This window comes from Peromyscus maniculatus, chromosome 5 (assembly GCF_049852395.1).
Source record: "Peromyscus maniculatus bairdii isolate BWxNUB_F1_BW_parent chromosome 5, HU_Pman_BW_mat_3.1, whole genome shotgun sequence".
In the NCBI taxonomy this organism is placed as follows: Eukaryota; Metazoa; Chordata; class Mammalia; order Rodentia; family Cricetidae; genus Peromyscus; species Peromyscus maniculatus.
The window spans coordinates 135,221,029-135,243,406 of NC_134856.1; the positions used below are offsets into that span (position 1 = coordinate 135,221,029).

The following is a 22,378-nucleotide window of genomic DNA, read 5'->3' on the forward strand; positions in this document are numbered from 1 at the left end:
TTATATTTCCTAGGAGGCAGGCTGGCTGATCCAGGAGCACACTGGACCTGTCACTGCCAGGGAGTTATAGAGAGCAGAGATGGGACTTCACGCGTGTGTATATTTTCACTGTGAGACAAGCTTGGCTCTACAGAAACCTTGCGAGGTAGCTGCTACTGATCCATTTTAGAACGTGAGCAAGCTGAGGTGCAGAAGGGAGAGCTGACCCTGGAGGATTGTGAGGGAAAGGACTTGTACCCATGGCTGTCAGGTTCTCTGGGCAGTTTCTCAAATTGCTCAGGATCAAGGGACAGTACCAGCGTTTCCATTCTTGGTGCCAGGCAACTGGCCATCACTTCCACACATGCACAGTGCCTGACTATAATCCTTTGGAAATGAGAACCATACCTGCAATTTCCCGATTGCTAGGACTTGGGGAAACTTGGGCAGAGCAGCAAGTCCATCCTTGTCTTTGGGCTACAGGATAATCCACAAAGGAAGCCTGTCTGACTCTTCAGCTCTTTTGGTGTGCATACATCATTTGTATGTGAGGATCCAACATGCCCTTAGCACCGCTCTCTCATTTACCCCCACATTTCACTGAGCATAGGGCGAGCCTCAGACTCAAGGCCCATCCTGAGACCCAGTGCCTCAACAGCCTGAAGCTCACTGTTCCCACGGCATCTTTCTCATTGCTTTTATAGAGATTGTTCATCCTGTGCACAGAAGAAATGCAGGCTTACCGGTGTAAAGTGGCCCTCTGAGGGTTCTTTGTAAAATAAATGCAATGAAGGGTTTTATTTTTGTAAGTGAGTGCATTAGAGGGGAATGTTAAGTCAACAGCACAGGTGCCATGTAGACATGGCAAAACTCATGGAGGTGCTACTCCAGGGAGTAATGCCAGAGACACAGTGCTCCTGGGGCCAGGTCCTGGTACCTGGCACCATTCCCTGGGGTTGTCATGACGGCCACACGAGTGCAGACAGGTGGAAAATCTCCAGCGTCCCTGGCCTGCAGTCTGCACTCACACATGGTGCCTGAAACGTGGTGTAGACCATCTCTGGTGTCATTCCAGTCCTGGCATCAGTTCTGCAAAGTCTACTCAGAGAGGTAAAGCGCCTCACCCCGGGGCACACAGCCAAGATGTGCTGGGACCCAGATAGGAACACTTTAAGGCTGTTCCCTTTCTCCAGCCTTCCTGAGCCCTTGTCCACCCCCCACCTTTTGACCTAAGGCTCTCCTGCTCCTCACAGGTCCTCATTCCTTTGATTGGTCCCACAAAGGTCTCTTTCTAAGAGAGGACAGCCAGGCCTCCACCAAGCAAGTCAATCTTGCATGTCCACCATAGACTCACCAGAAAACAAGGGCTCTTGATCCCATGAAAAGGAGTCCAGCTCAAACTGACGAGACAAAAGCAGGCAGGAACCCTCCGAGCCTCGGCTTTCCTCAGAGTGCAGTGGGTCACAGACGTGCAGAGGGCAGCTGCCATGGGACTAAATGGGGAGGCGGTGGGAGAGCCCCGCAGCTGAGCCTGCCACACAGTGGGGAGCATTACTGGTCTATTAGTTTGTGCTGCTGCCATTATCAGTATCACCAAGGAAAGAGTCAGCAACATTGGCCACTCTCTACAGAATCCAACCCACACATACAGAGGCAAAGGAGAGCGTTATGGCTAAGGAGCCACAGTACATTTATATATACATATAAAGAGATGTTATTTATTTATTTACTTACTTATTTAGTGTGTGCTTGTGTGTGTGTGTGTGTGTGTGTGTGTGTGCGTGCGTGCGTGCGTGCGTGTGTGTGTGTGTGTGTGTGTGTGTGTGTGTGTGATGGGAGGGCACATGTGTGTAGAGGTCAGAGAACAACTTGCTGGAGCTGGTTTTTCCCTCCACTTCCACGTGTGCTCTGGGGATTGTACTCAGGCTGCCAGGTTTTCGTGGCAAGGGCCTTTCTTTACCTGCTCTGCCAACTTCAACCGAGCAGGAAGGAACTCTGCAGAGTCAAAATAATTTGGCACTTCCCGACAGATGTGTGATTCATTCCCAGGGGTAAGCCACAGGCCAGGCCCTGGACCAGAGCCTCGAGGCTGCCACAAAGGCCAGACGAAGGTCATCGCTGCCCCATTGCCCTCCCACATAGTATAAGAGCTAAACCTGGACCAGATACGATATTGAGGTTCAGTCAAGCTAAGAAATCCATCGGGCTGTAATAACACCTTCCAGGAGACAGTTTAGTCTGAAGGTGCGGCCAGCAAAGGCTTCTTCCCTAGGGAGGCAAGGACAGGAGGGGAGACAGAGGGGCTGCATGGGAGCTGGAGAGGAGGCAGCACATAGCCAAACTTCAGTTCCATCCCCAGTACCAAGCAGGGGTGAGTAAGCCAGCCTGCCACCATAGTACCCAGCAGGGGTGAGTAAGCCAGCCTGCCGCCATAGTACCAAGCAGGGGTGAGTAAGCCAGCCATAGTACCAAGCAGGGGTGGGTAAGCCAGCCTGCCGCCATAGTACCCAGCAGGGGTGAGTAAGCCAGCCATAGTACCAAGCAGGGGTGAGTAAGCCAGCCATAGTACCAAGCAGGGGTGAGTAAGCCAGCCATAGTACCAAGCAGGGGTGAGTAAGCCAGCCATAGTACCAAGCAGGGGTGGGTAAGCCAGCCATAGTATCAAGCAGGGGTGGGTAAGCCAGCCATAGTATCAAGCAGGGGTGGGTAAGCCAGCCATAGTACCAAGCAGGGGTGAGTAAGCCAGCCATAGTACCAAGCAGGGGTGGGTAAGCCAGCCATAGTACCAAGCAGGGGTGAGTAAGCCAGCCATAGTACCAAGCAGGGGTGGGTAAGCCAGCCTGCTGCCATAGTACCAAGCAGGGGTGGGTAAGCCAGCCATAGTACCAAGCAGGGGTGGGTAAGCCAGCCTGCTGCCATAGTACCAAGCAGGGGTGGGTAAGCCAGCCTGCTGCCATAGTATTAACTAGGAGGTCATTGTCAGTACCGAACGGGGGCTCAGCAGGCCTGACATAAGACAGACTTGCAGAAGTACAGTCGAGAGTCAGAATGCCCGGGTTCTAATCCCAGCCTTCCCGTGTACCCTTAGCTAATGTGACCCATGTCTCTTCGCCCTGTCCCTTTCTGCACAACAGACACATTAGCTGCCTCACTGGCTTAAGTAGAATAACAAACAATGGCACACTGAGCACAATGTCACCAGTTCTGTTTTAGATGCAGTCGGTAGGAAAAGGAGCTAAACTGGCTTCTCAGGGGGGATGCCGGTTCAAGCGGTGGATAAATGTAGGGAGTGAACTGGAGTTCAGGAAAGGCTTGATGCAGCTGCTTGCCCTTGTCCCCAGTCCCCAGATTCGCTCCCTGCTGGCTCTGCTTACCTCCTGCCTGACCCCTGCTGAGCAAGCATCCCCCCCCCCCCCCCCCCCCCCCCCCCCCGGCACCATGACTCTGCAGCTCTACACTTCGCTCTCTCCTGACTCAGCAATTCCAAGCATATTTTCAAATATTCCTGAGCAAGTCCCAGGATTGTGTCTCACTAGCCCCTCAGGCGCATGCCCAGTCCTAAATCAAATGCCTGGGTCCCACACCAATATCTAGAACTTAAGGGGAGAGGGATTCAATCCTGTCTAGACAGCATGGCGGGGGCAGGGCAGCTTCCCCAAGGAGTGTTGAGGCATTCAAAGGAAGAAACTCACAGGGCCCGAGGAGGAGGCAGCCCGTGCCCACCGCGGCCATTTGCTTTAGCCCATGTTTTCTGCTGCTATAACTGAGCACCTCCGAGTGGGTGGCTTGTAAACAGCAGAGGCTTGTTGTGGTGGTGAAGCCACCCTAGGGTATGGTAGACCTGCTCTTCTGGTAGTGACAGCCTTGTGCCGCTTCTGCTTGAAGCTGAAGGTGGAAGGGCCAGTGAGCCCATGAGAAAGACACAAACATTCTGGAACAATGTTCTCTGGCAGTGACTAATCAGGCCTGACAGAAAGGACTCACATTCAGGAAGAAGGCATTCACCCAGTGTGAGGGCTCCACCCACGACTTGAGCACCTCCCAAACAGGCCTGCAATGAGAGATTTAATTTCCTTTTCAGGAACGTTGGCAAAACACTCTCAAAGCATAGCTCAGCCACGGAGACTAGGCCGTATAGGCAGTCTCCTGAGACATCTTGTACACAAGCGTGGAGTGAACCCATCTCCATTCAGAAGGACAGAAGGCCCGGGTGCAAATCCTTCTGGCCCCTTCCAGCAGTGTGACCTTGGCCTGTTTCCTGCATTCTCTCTACCCTTTTCTTCATCTGAGAAACGGGCCTGCCAGTGGGATTTGTCTCTCAAGGTTGTTGCACAGCTTAATGACGTAGTGTATGTGAGACTCGTTTTCGGTGATCCCCTCTGTGTGCCTCATACCCAGCCAGGCACTGAGTACGACAGTCTTCACACATCTTAGACGTTAGCTGTCATACCCCTGCATTGTAACCTGGGAAACTGAGGCTCAGAGAGGTAGTGATGGGCCAAAGGTCAATCCTCGGGTAGATGCCTGAGCTAGCCCCAGCTCTAAGCCTGGCACTGCTGCCCGAGCTCCTGCCTCCTGCCTCCTGCCATGCTCTGCACAGAACCGAGCAGGGAAATCTGACAACCCAAGTCCAAAGACAGAACAGGTTTCCAAGGAGAAGAGGGAGAGGTGTTGGGAACATGCAGTTATTTACAGGATGCTGTGTGGGCTGCTGCATGCAGGAGGGAGATGTCCTGAGGTGAGCAGTGACAGGAAGATGCTGGGTCCTCAGTTTCCTTACTTGTAGAAGGAAATGGCACAGAAAAGACATGGTGAGTGTGACATCTGCTCTGCCCAGAGTCCAGGGAGGCCAGAGAAGGGCAGTTGGGTGGCAGACTTCGTCAGTGAGGCCAGGATATGACCCCAACCACTGTGGGCTTTGGCTTCCCCAGAAGTGACAGAGGAGTCTGTATAGAATCTTTAGAGCCTTTGGGTCTCCAAAAACAGCCATTTGCTAAAGAAAGTGACCAGATCAAAGAAGTCAGTGAATTTGAAGCTAAGGACACGCCAATTCGGCCATGGATTCAGGGTGAACTTGTTTGTACAAAGAACATCCTCTCAGCAGGAATTGTGGATTTCAGCCGAGGGACACTCCAACCACACTCTCTTCTTTGCTCCTCATCCCTGATGACACTGTTTTGATAAAACCCAACTGGAACCCACAGACAAGGGAGCCTGCTGACTGGGCCATGTGGGCCAGGCTCCTTGGCACAAAGCAGGGTAAAGAAGAGAGGAACCAGGAGAACACAGGGGAAGTGCCCTGCGAGGTCATTGCTTGGCCTGGAAAAACTGTGTGACATCCTGACTCCCTCCCCTAATGCTCTGCTCCTGAAAGCCACATACTAAGACCATGGCTTCATGAGCTGCTGGAACCACCATGAGTCCACACACACACATGTACACACACATGCTCACACACACAGAGAGAGAGAGAGAGAGAGAGAGAGAGAGAGAGAGAGAGAGAGAGAGAGAGAGAGAGAGCTTCCTTCTTCCCACTTCTTATTGCCTTGCATACCTGACCATGATGGTGGGGATGAAACAACCAGAAGAAGCTGAGGAGAGCTGGCGGAGAGGCCACTAGAAAACAAACAGCACCTTTGGGAAAAGGTTTTTAAACCAGATGCCTTGGAACCAAGAGATCCACTCGGGGCAGAGAGGCCGAAAAATTACACAGTCCAAAAATACTCCAAAAGTCACCTTGAAAAAGACTATACAGCCAAGAATAAGAGACCTTTCAAATATATCAAACACAAAAGAGGTCAAAGTCCTGGGAAGACGCTCGAAGGGACAGCTCTCTGGGATAGAGCTGGGAGCTGAAGTGATCCAGAAACCCCGTTCCCACTGGGGAGGACCTTGGGGAAAATTCCTGCCCCCAAACTGTCTTTTGTAAGCAGGGTCCCCCCCAAACACTGTTACCACATGGGGAAAATTCTAGCTGCAATTGACAAACTAAACTCAGACAAGTCTTCAGGAGCAGCGGCACCCACTCAACAAAGCTGACGCACTCGTGTTGAGGGGAGGTGGGTGGACTGCAGACGGAACTCGGTGACTGTTTTCATTGATACGGCCACGGGAGATGGAGCCGTGGATACGGAGCTGGGACCCAGACACAGCTCTAGGTTGAGATTCACATTGCAAGCTCCTTCTTGACCTTGTGAGTATAGGGCCATGCCATGGTGGGCCACGTGGCAGCCTGGAGGCCAGCAGTGCCTGGCTCCTCCTTTAAATGGGAAAGGATTACACAGCAGCCCTTTCTGAAAGAGAGAAGGCACACCGGAAGGTCTCCGGTGGGCAGAAACTGCCACAATGCTGCAGCACATTAGAAAGGTAGTATTTAGTGGCCGTCACCCCTGACCACATGAGCAGAGGAGGCGGAAAGGGGTCTGGTCCTCACAGTATCAACAGGGATTCACCTTTTGCCCTTCTCAAAGCTCTGGGCTTCTCTGTGCTGGTATTGCCTTCAAGTGGGCTCTCCTGGAAGGTGGAAAACACACCCAGAGCCTCAGCCCTACAAACCCCACAGCTAACACCCAAAGCTAATTCTTACTGGCTTAATGTCACTTGCCATGCAGGGACAGTTCCTAAGGCCAGGTAGGTACCTAGTGCTCTAATTAAGCTGGCTCTAAGTTGGATGTCCACCCACAGAAGTAGGACATGAAATCAGCTCCACCCAGATCATGACTGAGGTACTCCAAATAAGATCCAGAAGGACAGGTCAAAACAGTGTTGTCCCCACAGAAAATGACTTCCAAAACATTCTAAGGGCAGAACACCATTGTGGGCTCAAGCATGGAAGAAATCCAAAGAGGTTATGCGTGTGACTTCCAGCTAGGTGAGTAGAGGATTACAACAAGAGTCCCAGAACTATCTATTTGCCTGGGGCCTGGGTCTACAAATCCCACCCCTGAGATAGAAATATTAGGTGCCACAGGCCACCTCAAGCCATTGCAAATGGCATGACGCCACACATGTACTCCATGCATTCTGGAAACAGTCACTGACCATCAGACAAAAGAGAGGCTTGGGTTTGACCCTGAAGATTTACCGATGAAGCAGACACGTTCTGTGTCCTCCAGCTTCTTATATCCAGTGGGAGCAAACAAGACGAAAGAAACATTATAGGGAGTGGTGTTTGGGAGCAGAGCCACAGCGCACAGGCTGGGGAGGGGGAAGAAGCCTAGCCAGGGCTCATGGATCTGGATTCCGTGCTGCAGGCAACTGTGAGTCAGAGGAGGAGCCCGAACATGGGGGTGACAGGAGCCAGAGGAAGCTTCACCGTCCTAATGGAGCCAGATGAGGCACAATGGAAAGTCACAGAGCTGATCAAAGGGGCGACAACAGGCCTGTGGAGGGAGACTGGAAAACCAAGACAGGGGGAGCCCTGATCAAAGTCATGGGAGAGCCGACTGTCCTGCCGCTGGGCTGAGGCAGGAATGAGCAGCACTGGGGAACCAAAGAGAACGTGGCTTTGTTCAGCTCCCATCAGAAGAGGTGAGTACTGCACACACAAAAAGATGTTACTTATGTAACTGTGACCCTGCCCACCCCGAGAGACACAGTCTGAAAATGGAGAATAAATCACCAACGAAGAGTTCTGGGAGAGTCCTGGTGACATCACAGAGGATGTCTGGGGATGGTCCCTATTCATTTACTAAGCAAATTCTTCCTAGATCTCTGCTCTGGTGTGAAGACTCTGGACCCAATGATTCGAAACAGGCAGCTACCCCTTGTCTTACTCTGCCCCAGCCCTATCAGGAATCTCCCTGACTCTATGCCAAATTCCACAACTAAAGAGGCAGTAGTTAGTATATGTTTTCTCAGGAGTTCCCCATACCAAGAAAGACTCCAATGTCTAACTCATGCTCAGAGAGTCACCCCCTAGTTTTCACAGGGGACTAGTTCCAAGATGCCCTAAAGACATGGAGGCCCACAGATATGGATCATCTGTAAGCCAGGCATGGGGGTACACAGGGATAACCCCAGCACTCCAGATGTGGAGCCAAGACTAAAAGGAATTCAAGGTCATCTTTGGCTACATAGTGAGTTCCAGGCCATCCTGGGCTACATGAGACCCTGTCTTTAAAACAAAAACAAAAACAAACAAAAAAAAAAAAAGAGAAAATATGTCTAGATTATTTATAATGCCTAACATGGTGTAAATGCTGTGTGAAATCCACTGTCCTGTATTGCTTGAGGTATAATGTAAAAGAAAACTCCATATATCCTCAGTACAGAGGCAATATTTTTCCAATGATTTTTGGATTATAGCTCAGTTGAGCCCAAGGAGATATGGAGGGCCTCTGTGTTTCTTCTGGATCACAGAGCCTAAGCCAAGAAAAATCAACACACACGGTCATCCTGGCTGCAAAACACACCCGGGTTATATAAATAGTGCTCTGTTTTAGACAAGAGACTTGAGCATCCAGGAATGTGGGTACCCACGGGGGTCCTGGAGCTGATTCGCCCATGGACAGTGAGGGCCCGCCACACAGATGGCTGTGCCAAGGCTGTGGGCACCTGAGGGAGGAGAGGGTGCTGGGTGGGAAAGGAAACCGTGGCCACCGTGTGCCTCCAGGAGAGGGATGCAGTCAGATGCATGTTCTGCAAGCACCGTTCTCCTATGGATCTGAAAGCAGTTAGGAAGGAAATTAGCTGGCAAGGACAGAGGCAGGAGGTTGAGGCTGAGTGGAAATGCGCAGAGGCCTGCTAGAGAAGGACGCTCTCACGGAAGTCCTCAGGGAAGCATTCTGGAGCCTTGACCTACAGCTCCCAACCCTTGACCAACTTCAGAGCTGAAACATCCAGCCCTGTGAAGGAACAATCCCTGACAAGGTCGCCAGGATGTCCCGTCAGAGTCACCCAAACTCTAGGGCCAGCTGCCCTGTAGCTACACATCCATCCTGGCCTTCCAGAAAACTACCCAGCTCTTCCCTACACTATGACCAACTAGAAACACATACCAACTTCAAATGCTGATGCTGATATTTCTTAGCTCTGTTACCCCAGACGAAGAGTTTAACCTCTCTGCACCCGAATATCACAAACTGAAAATGAAGTGGAGGTAATAATGTGCAGCATGCGGACCGAGTCCATTAGAGACTGTGAATCTACCCACCGAGAGGCCTGGTGACAGAATCCCCTCTGTGGCCATCCTCGAAGCTTTTTTTCTGGCTGTGTCTTCGTAAGACCTTTTGCTTGCCAAATAAAAGGGGTTTTTGGTTTTATTTTATTTTCTTACCAGAAAGAAACAAACAGCTAGAGGTTGAGAAGAAACAGAAACAGCCATTTCTAAATTTGTGTGTGGACAATTCCTCCTGTTCTTGAGCCTGACTGGACTTCCTTCGGGTGGCTCCCAATGGGGAGTGCCGCATCTCAGTCTCCTGTGTGTGGAGAGGAAGCCAGCGAAGGGAAGGAGGAGGAAAAGGGTGGCACTACTTAGCTGAGCGTCCCCTTCTTTTCTTTCTCATCTCAACTTAAACTCTGAGGGATTTGAAGGTGGAATTCCTGGCCAAGAAGGTCATAAAAGCAGGCTGTGTCTAATGGCCACACTGTCCTGGGCTCCAGAAGAGAACCCCATGTGTGGCCAGAGAGCTGGAGAGGGGGCTGATGCTCCAGGGGGTGAGCTGTCATTTTTAAAAGCAGAGCTCCATCCAAGCCTTACAACCGCCCTGGGAGGTAGAGATGGCTCTCCCATTGTACTGATGAGGAAACTGAGTCTCAGTACTCATCACACAGACAGGAAGGCCGGAGGGCAATTGAGATCCACCCTCCCTTCTCCATGGCAGAACCATGGCCATCTCCTCTGGGGAGCATCTGAGATGATTCAGATGCCCTAGAGCCTTTGAAGTCAGGAGCATGTAGCTTGTGTCTCTTCCCTGCGTGGAGCTTTCAGTTCCATCTGGCTGGCAAGCTGTGTGTTGTCTTCTCCTTCCAGCTCCCTCCCTGCTAGGACAGCACTTCGCATGTTGTAATAGTGTGGACTGTTTGTGAGTATCTCTCCCCCGCTCCCGTCAGAGTCTGGGAACCAAAAGGACCTTGAAAGTGTGAATAAGAGCATGTGTGTCTCTTGGTGTGAAGCAGAGGAGAGCAGTTAGAAAGCAATTGGTATGCCATAGGCACTCCACCCATGTTTGACAAACACACACATGAAAAACAGCTACCACAAAGGGTAGTTGTATGGCTATAGAGCTGGCATCTGTAATGTCCCTAAAATAGCACCTAGTATGAAGGGCATTGCTAAGAAAGGTGTGGCTAGGTGCTCACTTACAGCTACAAAGGAATAATTACCTAGGAATTAGAAGGTTCATGAACTTGCTGTTTGACTTTAAGAAAGGCTCTTCCCTTTTCTGGCTCCATTTTCCCAAGCGTACAAGTACAGAAAATTATTGGTTTTACCATTGACTGTTTCCCCTTTTTATGTGGTTCTCCAGATTGAACTTAGGGCCATGTGTATGCCAGGCAAGCGTCCCACCACTGAGCATCATTAACTTTTGGTGCATTTTAACTGCTTTCTGTCATCCCTGTCTCCTAACGCATGTATTCCTCCCCACCATCAGTCTCAAAAAATAGCATTCTGGGGCCCTTCAGCACGTTCTTTCATTTCCTGAGCAGAGGCCCAGGAGCCTATTATCATCTGTCCATGATCTTCAATACCTCTTGCTTTAATAAAACAGCAATAAAGTCCTCGCCAATTCATTTTATCAATAAGCAAGATCTGCCTGTGGGCCACCACATGCTGGTCCTAAATGGACACAGACACCATTTTCTGCTCACCCACCCTGAGCACAGGGCCCTGCCAGTCGCCTTTGCACCAATGGGGAGAATATTGGGTCTCACAAAGGCAAGTGACATGTGACAACAGTCCTTGAAGGGGAGGGGGAGCTTTCTACAGCAAAAGGAGCAAGGAGCCTGGAAAGTAAAAGTCCTTCCCAGACCGAGAACCTCCCAACTCCAAGCTCTAGCACAGATTTGCAGAACTGAAGGTTGAGGCACCAAGTGAGTGTGTGGAACCTCTGTTAAGCCTAAGACAGTCTGTGACTCCGTGATTCATTTTTTGCATAGGATTGGGTCCTGAATCACAGCATTCTCAGGTTCTACAGGCTCAAGACTGGGGCTTTCCAGCTAGCACATGGGTCAGAAACTCCTGGGGAGCCAAGAAAGCACAATTCTCCAGGCCCAGAGACCACTTTGTTGTGTGTGGAAACAGCCCGAGAATCTGCAGAGTATTTGAAAGCATATTCCTACTCCGTATCTTCTGAGTAGGAGCGGGGCCCTTTGACACACTGCATCTGAGAGAGCAGAGTCCCGTGACTTAAAGTGGGATTCCCACATGGACTTCTGCTTCCATGAGCTGTTTCCACATGCTGAAAGAGAGGCTTCTGTGTGGTAAGGACCATCTTTGAGCAGGTTTTTCACAGGAAAGGGAAGAGGCCAAGAGTCTAGAAGGATCATCAAGGGGTTCCTCCAAGGCCTGGTTAGCAGAATGTAATGCTGCACCCACTGTACAGGAGCAAGAGCTTGGAAATTAGGGACTGATAGAACATGCTCAGGGGGCCATCAGAGGACAGGGACATCTGACCGTGTCCAGAAGGGCTGGAAGGGCTAGGAGTAGAAATAAGGGGGTGGAAGTCCCACGGGGAGCTTGAAAAAGAGCGTGAGACAAGAGAAGGGAGAATCAGCACCCAAACACCCTCCTTTTGGTGGCTGGTGGGGTGCTGCAGACTGGGACACAGACAGGAAAATGCAAGGCTTCAGAAAAGCTCCAAATGAGAGGAAGCTACTGTGTAGGGATGCCCCAGGGTACACTGTGTGGGCTGGAACAAGGCTGCTTTGACATGCTAATGGGTGCCTAGATGGGAAGATGGGCATGGATAAGGGCATGCAGGACCCATGAGGAACTGGTAGGCGGATGCAGGGGGGTGGGCTGAACTGGAGACAAGGCTCTCGGGACAAGAAAGGATCCCTAGAGAATTTCCACAGACACACCCATATGTCACCAGTGAGTCAGGGTGCAGATGTGGAATCAGAACTTTCTGAAAAACTGAAGTGAAAAATGTGGGGTTCCAGGATTCTTGCTCCTTTCCAAGTGGGCAGGAGCTGCATGTTGGCTTGCTCGTGGCCTTTATGGCATGGAGGAAGTGGAAAGGAGAGCTCATCACCTCCAGTAACATGTTTCGCATGTTTGCACAACGGTTTCTGGCTGCACTTGTACACATCTACACACTTCTGCTGACCCACACAGTGACAGTAACCTGTGTGCCCACCCCTTGTGAGCATCCATAGCTGCTGATAGTGACACAAGACCACCATCCTAATATCTGGGTCAGCTCTAGTTGGTAGCAACATTAGTAATCAGAAATAATGGCACGCTATTAGAACCTTGAATCTGGCAGTCTATGGAAATTGGGCACCATGGTACACAGACTACACAATTGTGTATACCCTTGCCTTACACCAGAATCCTCCATAGTACCGTTGACATATTACGCTGTAAAAATGAAGTTAGCTATGTACCATCACATTGGTTCTTAACAGGACAGGAGGGACTCACCACCAAATAATGAGAGTCACATGGCAGCAGACCCACGCATGTCATACAATACAACAATAATGGCACCTGCATCCTCCATGGCTGCTGTATGGTCCCACACTGGCCACATGCACAGGTACACCATTGAACAATGACGAGTTTGCCTTCACACTGTGTCATTCCATGTTGACAGAGGTGGACTGGGGGACTCACATCATACCCTAGCCATTGTTGGTGACAAGAAGGAAGGCACTCGCCAGAGGAGCAAAGTGGCTTAGATCCTTTCTCTGTGCTCCAACCCCACAGTTCTCTTTCTTCTTCTGGCCCCAGGCCACTCTTCAAACCAAGGCCAATGCTGCCCCCCCAGGCTCAAGCTAGAACCACAGAATGTGGGGCAGCTCAGGTCTCCCTGCACCCAACCCATAGGAGCTGAGGTGAGAAGCTGGCAACAAAGCCCCAGTTCAGAGCAGATCTGTCACGGAGTGCTCCCTGGAGTGAGGTGACTGCAGGGGAGCAATGAGCTGACCTTTGGACAGACACCCTCTGGAAGCCGTTCTCACTGACGGGCACATTTGCAGTCTGTGACAGCTGTCGTTCCTCACACACTGTTCCTCGGTCCTTGTGAAAGTCCTAGCATTGGCGTTCCTAATTGGCTTCCTAGTGAACATCCAAGGCATATCCGCACCATTCTGTGAATCTTTCCAAACCTGCTCCCTCTCTCTGCTCTCAGCACTCTGTGAGGACCAGAGGCTGCCTGCTTGTACCTTCCACGCTCCTGCTCACTCACAGTAAGCTGGATTTAGAGAGGCAGGCGGGGGAAGGAAATACTGCAGTCTGCATGACATGAGAGCCCTGATCTGACTGTAAATATATGGTGTGTGTGTGTGTGTGTGTGTGTGTGTGTGTTAGAAACTAGACAACAGAAATGACTATAAATGCCAGGGCTATATATACATATGTGTGTGTATGTATGTATGTATGTATGTATGTATGTATGTGCTGCAAAAGTTCCACTTGCATAGGATGTGGAATGTTGCAGTGTGTCAGGAGAGAAGCAGCCCATGGTGACATAGGCCCACGCAGTCCAATTCTGTATCCACTGGAACCCTGGCTCTGCTGAAAATTCACTTCCTGCCCTGGGGCATCAATGTCTGCATCTTGAAAATGAGGGTTTATAGAAATTAAATGAGAAAGTGTGATATATAAAAGCCCAAAGTCAGCACCTCGGACCCTTTGGGTGCTTAGATCGTTGCTGAGGGTAGTGGCATTATTGTCATTAGGCGATGTTTGCAACAGTCGGCCACTTTTCTTAAGTAATAACTGAGAATTTGGGAACCATGTCAGGGCTGCTCACAATGAACAGGAAGAAAGGACTCCTTTCTCCACCTCTTTTTGTCCCTGGGAGAGACCCATGGCCCTGCTGTGCGTTACCCCTAATGGATCAACAGGACAAAGCCAACAAAACTTGACCGAGCTGAACTTCTGTTCATCAGAAGATTTCTATGACTAGGCTCAGTTCCTGTCAAATAATGAGGATTTTTTTTAATAGATCCACAAAAGGCTTGGATCCAACTGTAACTCCTGCCTGAATGGTCCTCTTATCCAACTGTGCTAATGGCCTCGAGCCGGGAAGCACAGGCATGGATGGACAGCATTAACTGAGAATTGGGTCTTTCTCTGAGAGCTTCATCCCACCTTTCTTTACCTTCCCCATTGCCCTGAGGTCACTCCCAGCAATGGTAAAAATAATAATTATTATTATTATTTATTAATTAACTAATTAACTTTAAAATGGTAGTTCTGGTCTTCCCTTGCAAAGTTTATTTATCTACTCAGCAAGAATACCCTTAGCATCCACTTTGTCAACTATTAAACTGAGTCAATTTCAATTAAGAAAGACTCATCAGCCCTTCCAGAACAAGTGCCCCATCAGTTCTGTCCTGACAGTAAGCCATCCTCAAATCCTTAAACCTCTCCATCCCCAGACTGGCCTCTTCTCAAGAGCAATATCCTAGAGCTTACCAAAGTCCATCTCAAGTGCAGTGCCCAGGCCTGAAGTCCATCATAAGTGCAGTGGCCAGGCCTGAGGTCCATCTTAAATGCAGTGCCCAGGACCAAAGTCCATCTTAAGTGCAGTGCCCAGGCCTGAAGTCCATCATAAGTGCAGTGGCCAGGCCTGAAGTCCATCATAAGTGCAGTGCCCAGGACCAAAGTCCATCTCAAGTGCAGTGCCCAGGCCTGAAGTCCATCATAAGTGCAGTGGCCAGGCCTGAGGTCCATCTTAAATGCAGTGCCCAGGACCAAAGTCCATCTTAAGTGCAGTGCCCAGGCCTGAGCTCGGTCTTTTTCTGAAGCCTAAGTTGGGTTTTAATCCTAGTTTGATCAATGTCCATGTCAAAGCTGTAGGCAGAGTGCTGCTGGCACAGGCTCCATTCGCAGGGCATGTTGCTGAAGAACGTTGTAGAGAGGGAGGCGGGGGAGAGGGGAGACTGCCACTCTCAAAATGACAGAATGTCAGATCTCTTGACTTAGAACTCCCTTCAGGCATTAGTGGCAAGTCTAAGTCACTCCAATCAAACAGGAGTGCACGCACGTACACACACACACACACACACACACACACACACACACACACACACACACACTTTAGGTGACCTTAGGAAACGAGAGGGAAATAACGAGCATGCTATGCTCCCGCCCCAAGTGCTAAAGAGAGGGTCTGCCTTTATACAGTCGGCAGTCTGAAAAGGAAAAACAGAGGGGAACTCCACAGAGGTGCTCTTCAGGAAGGCAGTGTGTGTACACCAATGTCTTCTGACTTATGAGACTCCCCATTTTGTGGCTTCTGCTGCAACCCCCCCCCCCCCATTCCTCTCCTGGATCCTGTCCTCCCACAGCTCTCTCTCCTGGGAGAGAAGCCATCCCTTTCAGAAGCAGAAGCCATCTCCACTCTGACACATCCCTGATGGATGCATGAACTCTTACACAGCTTTCAAAGGCCAGGTTCAAGGCCCTCCTCCCTGGAGCCATTTTCCTGTACCTTGGGCTGGATTCAAGGGAGAGGTTGAGAGCCAATAGACGGCAGGCAGAATGGAAAGATTCATTAGGAGAGGATAAGAGAACAAAAATGAGTGTGAAGGGGGAGAGGTGAGGCTGAGGATGGAGCTGATGCTGCCCCCATCATTGGGGTCCCTTCTCTTCCCTGGGCTTAAGAGGGAAAGGAAGGCCTTCTAGAAGAATACTACCAGAGGTCTGTCTCCTTCTGAGGATAGCAAATCTAGAGGGAACTTGGGAGCAGCTCACCTAAGGCTCCCCCTGCAAATTAGCAGCAGCAAGTTGCTTTTGGGTCCAGAGCAGAGAGTCCCTCACCCTCTAGGAGGGCCTTCCTTATCCTGTGCATCACAGGACACTGTGGTCACAAACTGCAGAAATGATCTGACAGTGGACAGCCTAGTCCAGAAGCTGCTCACAGGCAACACACAAGCAAGCAGGGGGTGATGGTGGCTGAAACTGGGGTTCCTTTAGGAAAGTGGGCACCCCACGGGGAGTATGCCTATCCTAGTGTGCCTAGAAGAGTGGAAGAGCGTTTCCCCGAGGAGGCAAGGTTTCTGCCTTAGAAACCGGTTTTCCACTGCTGCTGGCATCACCCCTCCAAAGCTGCAAGCTTGTGGTTCTTAGACTGTGGACACAGAGGGGTTGGGAAAGAAGCCTGGCTGAAGGCAGATCAGGAGGGCTATCTGCAACAAGAATCACAGTAGACAGGGAAGGTGACGGAGAAAGGGAAAAGCGGGGAGAATAAAGGAGGGAAGGGAGAAAAGGAAGGAGTGAGGAGGGAGGAGGCAGCAAGAAGAAAGGGAGGAGGGAAAGGGGGAGAGGGAAGGGGGAGGAAAAGAGGGAGAGGGGGAGGGAGGGGAAGGAGAGAGAGAGAGAGGGAGGGAGGGAGGGAGGGAGAGAGAGAGAGAGAGAGAGAGAGAGAGAGAGAGAGAGAGAGAGAGAGAGAGAGAGAGAGAGAGAGAGAGAGAGAGAGAGAGAGATTTTGAATTTCCCTTCTGGAAGAGGAGCTGTAAGGCGTCAGGGCCTGGCTGAGGGGTGTGATTGGAGGGCGCCTTCGGCATCCGCCCGCAGCAGCCGCGGCCCCAGCTCGCCTGGCGGAGTTACACCAGGCGGCGGCGCGAGCTGGCTGAGCACACGGCACCGCCTGCTGGAGTCGCCCGGAGCCCTGCAGTGGCTTAGACGGTTGCTGGGACCACCAGGTCGGTGCTGGCCTCGGGCCGGGGAGGCGGAGCCGGGATGGGGGCAGTCGGGGACCGCTCTGGCCTCAGAACTGTGGGGAAGCCGGGCAGTGCGGCTTTGGGGGTCTCCCCAAGCCCGCGGGGCGCCGGCGTGCTGGGAACTGCGCCCCTGCCCGCTCGGCATGGTGCTGAAGGGACAGCTCCCCGCGGAAACCAGGCTGAGGGCTGGTGTGGTGGACACAGGGCAGGCAGATGTGGGAGGGCAGATGTGGACACCTAGAGCAGAGACAGTGCGTCTCGGGGAGCCCGGACCGCCCCGAGTGCGGAGACTCAACAGCGAACCTGAAGAACAACTTCGAGCCCACAAGACTAGGGTGGGAGACGTGGTCCTCAGCTACTTCGGGGTGTGGCTACCCCAAGCCCTCCGGGGGCCCTCTGCTCCCTCAGCAGACAGCCGCCCTCAGGGGTAGTGTTCGGTTCCCCAGGGGAGTCTGAGGGTGGCAGAGGCCAGTTGGAGAGAGGAGTGCCCACGTCGATGGGGGGGAGGGGGACTATTTGTCCTCTTCCCGCAGGAGTGCGGTTGGGGCAGCTCGAGCCCGCGTGGGAGTCAGGATGCTCCCCACTCTGGCTGCCCCTTCTACAGCAAAGTTTAAGATCAGTCTGGGGCTCGGGGTTTAGAGGTGTGGGCTCGGGGAAGGGGACACGCAGTGGCCGCCTGAAAGCCCCAGGGCAGAGCTGTCGCGAGGGCTGGTCTCCATGAGGGCCTGGGGAGCAGCGCCTGGGAAGCCTACCCTCTCTTCCGTAGGGGGAAGCCCCCGCCACTTTCGTGACCCAGACAGGCATCCATTACTCTCACCCATCCTTGGCCGCCCCTTCTCCTCACCCCAGGACGTCTTGCTTCAAGGGGCGTGGGATGGGGAAGTAAGGGAGACGTCCTCTGTCTTGGCCACCACCATTAGCGTGGGGTCCCTTGCAAAAAGGAGCTGAGTGTTGAATTGAGTTGTGATTGTAGTCCGTACTCGAATCAGAAAAATCAGAAAAACAGCCGCAAAGACAAACACTGCAGGTGCTCGAGTGTGTTTGTCAGAAGGAGGGGGCCGGGTCCCTGGGACTCGACGGAACTGGAGCAGGTGCCTTGGCTGCCTTTGGGCTGGGACTGACTGTAGGAGTGTTGGGGGGGAGGGCGGTCTGGAGGGAAGGTTGAGAGCCTGCCCTGGCTCTTCCGTGACTGACAGCATGGAAGCCTTTGCATCAGCCTACCTCCCCCTCTCCTTCCCCAGTCCAACACCCCACCAGCAGCCTCCACCCCCACCAGCACCCTTCCCGCGCGGAGACAGACGGCAGCTTTCCGCAGCCGCTGAGGAGCGCCTCCTGGCGGTGAGGCCGTAATCCTCAACTACACACAATCCGCAGGACCTCTTCCTCCCAAACCCACCCGTGTGTGGTAGCTACAGGCACATGGACGGGGACACACACACACACACACACACACACACACACACACACACACACACACACACACACACACACACACACCAGTGTCTAGGAAGCTCAGAATCAGACATGCAAGCTTACCCTTTGAACACATGCACACAACATTAAATTCCACTGAGCAAACAAGCTGAGGATGTCCTGTGGGGATACTCCCGATAGGTGAAATGGATAAGACACAGGCAACAGAAAAGCTTCTGTGATAAAAAGGAAAGATACCCAGGCCGATAGAACATGAGTTAGAGGCAGAAAACTGTCCTAGAAAGTGCCTTAGACCTTTAAAAAGCAAGAATGTGTCCCATCTTGTCAAGGAGAACTGGGAAATTGCATGGAGGGAGAGTGTTGGGAAAGGATGGCAGAAAGTTAAAACTGCCACTGTTGAGGATGGTTCTGGTGACAATAAGGATGCTTACTACAAGCAGACACTGTTTTAGACACTTGATTTGCATAAATCTCGGTGCTCACAGCAGGCCTTGCACACAGCATCAACTGTCTACATTTTACACATGAGAAAACGTTAAGTCAAGTACGCAAGATCATTTCCTAAGTGGTGGTGCCAAGATCTGAACCAGTGAGGTTAGGGGGTTCTAGGGCTGTAGGAATAGTATGCCCAAATCACCCTGCCTTGGGTGGAGGTGGGAGTAATGTGTCAGGGGTCTGGTTAAGACACAGCCATGCACAGAACGAGAGGCAGAGAACAACGGTGGACGCTCCACTGCAGGGTTTGAAGGTTAGAGCACAGACTGTGCCAGGTTTAACAGGGCCATGGGAAGCCAGTGCAGGGCGATGGGTTTACATGTGCCTTCCAGGAGGATTAACCTGAGGACAGACAGGGCCATGGGCCAAGACACTGAAGCAGCAGGCGGTGGGGTGGAGAGTGTCCAGAGTTCTTCCCTGCGCCTATCTCCCCACATCAACTGAAGGCTGTGACAGCCAGTGTGTGAGGACACCCTTGTTCTCCTCCACGGTGCCTGGTAGACAGCAGGTACTCACAGAGTACAGGATGACTAAGTGAGTGAGTGTGTACTGATGAGAAATACGGACTGGAGTTTTTGGTTGAAGCAATTTAAAGAAGGCATGCTGGAGGACAAGATGGGAGCCCGGCAAGGATGAGATTGATCTTCCAGAGATTGAATTAGAAATGGCATGTGTGGTGCTATACAGCAGAGGGTTAAAAATCTGCAGCCTTTAGAGGGAGAGACGTGCGGATACGTGGCTAACTAGGGATCTTAAATCAGTAGGCAGAGATGGGAGGTTTCCATGGGAGGGGCAGAAGAAAGGAAAAGGGCGAGCTTGCTGGAGAAAAAGAGAACCAGCAAAACAGAGAACAAGGACCTGTTTGGAAAGAAGGAAAACCACAAGAGTGCTGTGTCATGGAATTCAGAGCTGAGAGGCTGGAATTAGCGGGAGGGGAGTAACAATCAACATCAAATGCTACAAAAAGCAGGTGGGCAGAGGGCCATGAGCACTCCTGATCAAGCATAGGTCTCCTAGGCACGCTGATTAGGGTGGCTTCTGGGCTGTGTGCTAAGACAGCAGATCTCGGGAGCAGCATACCTTCACCCGGAGATGAGGGGGAAGCCACGGCGGCAGTGGTGGCCCAGAGTGCAGACTCTCTGGCACACTCGAGGGCAGAGAGTCAAAGAAGTGCATTGTTTAAGGAAAGAATTGGAAATTCTTTCATTGGAAATTTAAGAAAAGGCTTGGAAAAGGGAGGCCCAAGAGACTAGGAAAAGGGCACTAAAGATTTAGGAAGGTGTGGTGATTTGTGGAGAGAAGAAGAGATACAAAGAGAAAAATCTAGATTGCCTTCATCTAGGGGGAGGGAGTTCCCTGGAGCTAGGAGAGGGGAGGTTGCAGGTGTGTGCAATCACCACCATTAATCACTTTAATAATAGCTTTCATCTACTGAGCACCTGTCACATGACAAACACATCCCACAGATGATTTCTAACCTTCAAACTGGCCATGAAGCCCTCCTTTTATAGAGAAGACTCAGTTTCAAAGAGCTGTCTCACTGGAAGAAAAGGCCCCTCCAACAGCATGCCTGACCTGTAGGGGGAGGTCTCCTGTAAGAGGCGGGATAAGGAGCAGGTTGGGCCTCTGAAGTCACTTAGGATTATCTTAACCGTCTACGGCCATACCACCCTGAATGCGCCCGATCTCATCTGATCTCGGAAGCTAAGCAGGGTCGGGCCTGGTTAGTACTTGGATGGGAGACCGCCTGGGAATACTGGGTGCTGTAGGCTTTAAAGAAAAAATAAAAAATAAATAAAAATTTAAAAAAAGGATTATCTTAACCCTATGAGCAAAGAGACTGCCTAACAGCTGAGAGGGCCACACTAAGATCAGCCAACAGGACTTCGGAGTACACCTAAGAAGCCCAACTAAGTAATGCCTCAGAATTACTTAGGACCCACCCGGAGCAATAGAGATATAAGCATTGAGAAGATTCAGTCCTTGAGTAGATGTACTTTGAAGATGGGGGCCATGAGGGGTAGCAGTGATGACCATTGCTGAATGAATGCATGAATGCAAGCGTCCAAATGAGGAGGTAATTGTTGATGGATAGCGTAGTGCATTTGAGTAGTGTCCACAGAACACCCAAGAGAACGCAAGTGCATCTCTTGACTTTTTTTTTGCACATTTCCCCAAATGCATACACCCATACACAGACACCTCAGAATGTAATCTGCTTGAGGGCACAGCTTTGTCTCTCTAATTCACTGTTATGTCTTTGGTGTCTAAGAGACTAACACATGGTAGGTTCTCAATTAATGCTTGCTACATGAATAAATACAGGGCTCTAAAGCCAAGATAAGAGATCTAGGTGACATTTATGTCAGTGATCAATAAAGCCTCTAGTTTGAATGAACCCCACCAAAAGGAAGTTTACAGAAGAAACAGAAGCAGGGGCTGAGGCCAGAGTCTGAGAAGCAAGCAGAACATGAGCCAGTAAGGAAATGAGTGATGAGGAAATAGAAGTGGGAGACAGAAAGGAGGGAGGGGAGAGGAAAGAAGTGAGTTGCGGAACCAAGAAGAGAAGGGGTTGAGGGTACGGTGCATAGGCCAGCAGTTAAACCGCAAGGTATTGCTTCTAGGGAAGGGCTCGGGAGAGCATCTGGTCCCAAGAGAGACTTGCCCGAGTCATGCAGCAAGTCAGGGACAGAGCCAAGCTACAGCCCAGGTGTCCTGCCTTCCAATTTGAATCATCTCAAATTAGAGTCCTCCGTCTTCCACTGCCACCTGGTAATTCTTTGAGCTCTATGTAAACACTGCGTAGAAACTCAAGAGTTCCTGAAATCACTCAGTTTGTTCACTGTTCGTTTTCTGTTCTTAGAAATTAAGTCTTCTCCCGAGGTCTAAAATCAATGGGAAGCATCTCAACAGACTCAGATTTCTGGGTTGGGGTGGGTTCTCTCGCCCTTACTGGAAAGCCTGTGTTCCTTTTAGACTTACTGTAGTCCCATAGATACGTAGACGGCAATAACTGCCATTTGTATAAGCTCTGGCTAACATCTCCAGGTACTTGACCTGAATTTTTTCTCCTTTAAATATCAGTGCAAAGATCATTTTAACACTGCCCCATCTGGAATCAGATGGCGTGTTTCCAGAGACTCAGCCCTGTCTAGAACCTTTAACCAATTATGTCTGATGCCAAAACCCTTGGGAACTTTTTCATTTAGTACATTATGATTTTTCTCCACCAAAAACAACCCATTAAGTGGTCTAATCCTATAGATATGTTCTTGGATCCCTTGTTATGAAAAGCTTACAGTCTGCTCACTCCTGAAAGAAACAGGAGAATCTATCAACGAAGAGCCTGTGACCTTGAATTCAACTCAATTGCAATAACCAGCCTGGTAAAATTCTCTGCCATCATTTCCCCAAACCCTTTTTTTCTTCCTAGAAAGTAATAGAGACTTGAAGTCTATAAGAGATGAAAGGCCCTGGGGGTGGGGGTGACCTAATCCCAGTCAACCTCCACCCACATCACATTTAGGACAGTTCATGGGTGCAGCCACACAGAACAGAGAAATTGGCAGCTGCCTTGTCTATGAAAGAATCAGTATAACTCAGGGGCTGGAGAGATAACTCAGGGGTTAAG

The 22,378-nt window shown here is 50.9% G+C and overlaps 1 protein-coding gene and 1 non-coding gene across 4 annotated transcripts in view; both read left to right on the forward strand.

Annotated features, from left to right (window-relative positions):
• Positions 1 to 22,378, forward strand: part of Cplx2 (complexin 2) — a 75,040-nt gene that overhangs the window by 45,886 nt on the left and 6,776 nt on the right. Inside the window, exon 1 of one of the 3 annotated variants that reach the window (XM_006976832.4) lies at positions 16,458 to 16,800. The exons of the other annotated variants lie outside the window; for them this stretch is intronic. The gene's annotated coding sequence lies outside the window, so the exon portion shown is untranslated. Of the gene's footprint in view, positions 1 to 16,457; positions 16,801 to 22,378 lie in introns of those variants that run through there. 3 annotated transcript variants of the gene reach the window in all.
• LOC121829864 (5S ribosomal RNA) lies at positions 20,401 to 20,519 on the forward strand. Its single transcript, XR_006072932.1, has one exon. It is a non-coding gene; the product is annotated as a 5S ribosomal RNA (ribosomal RNA).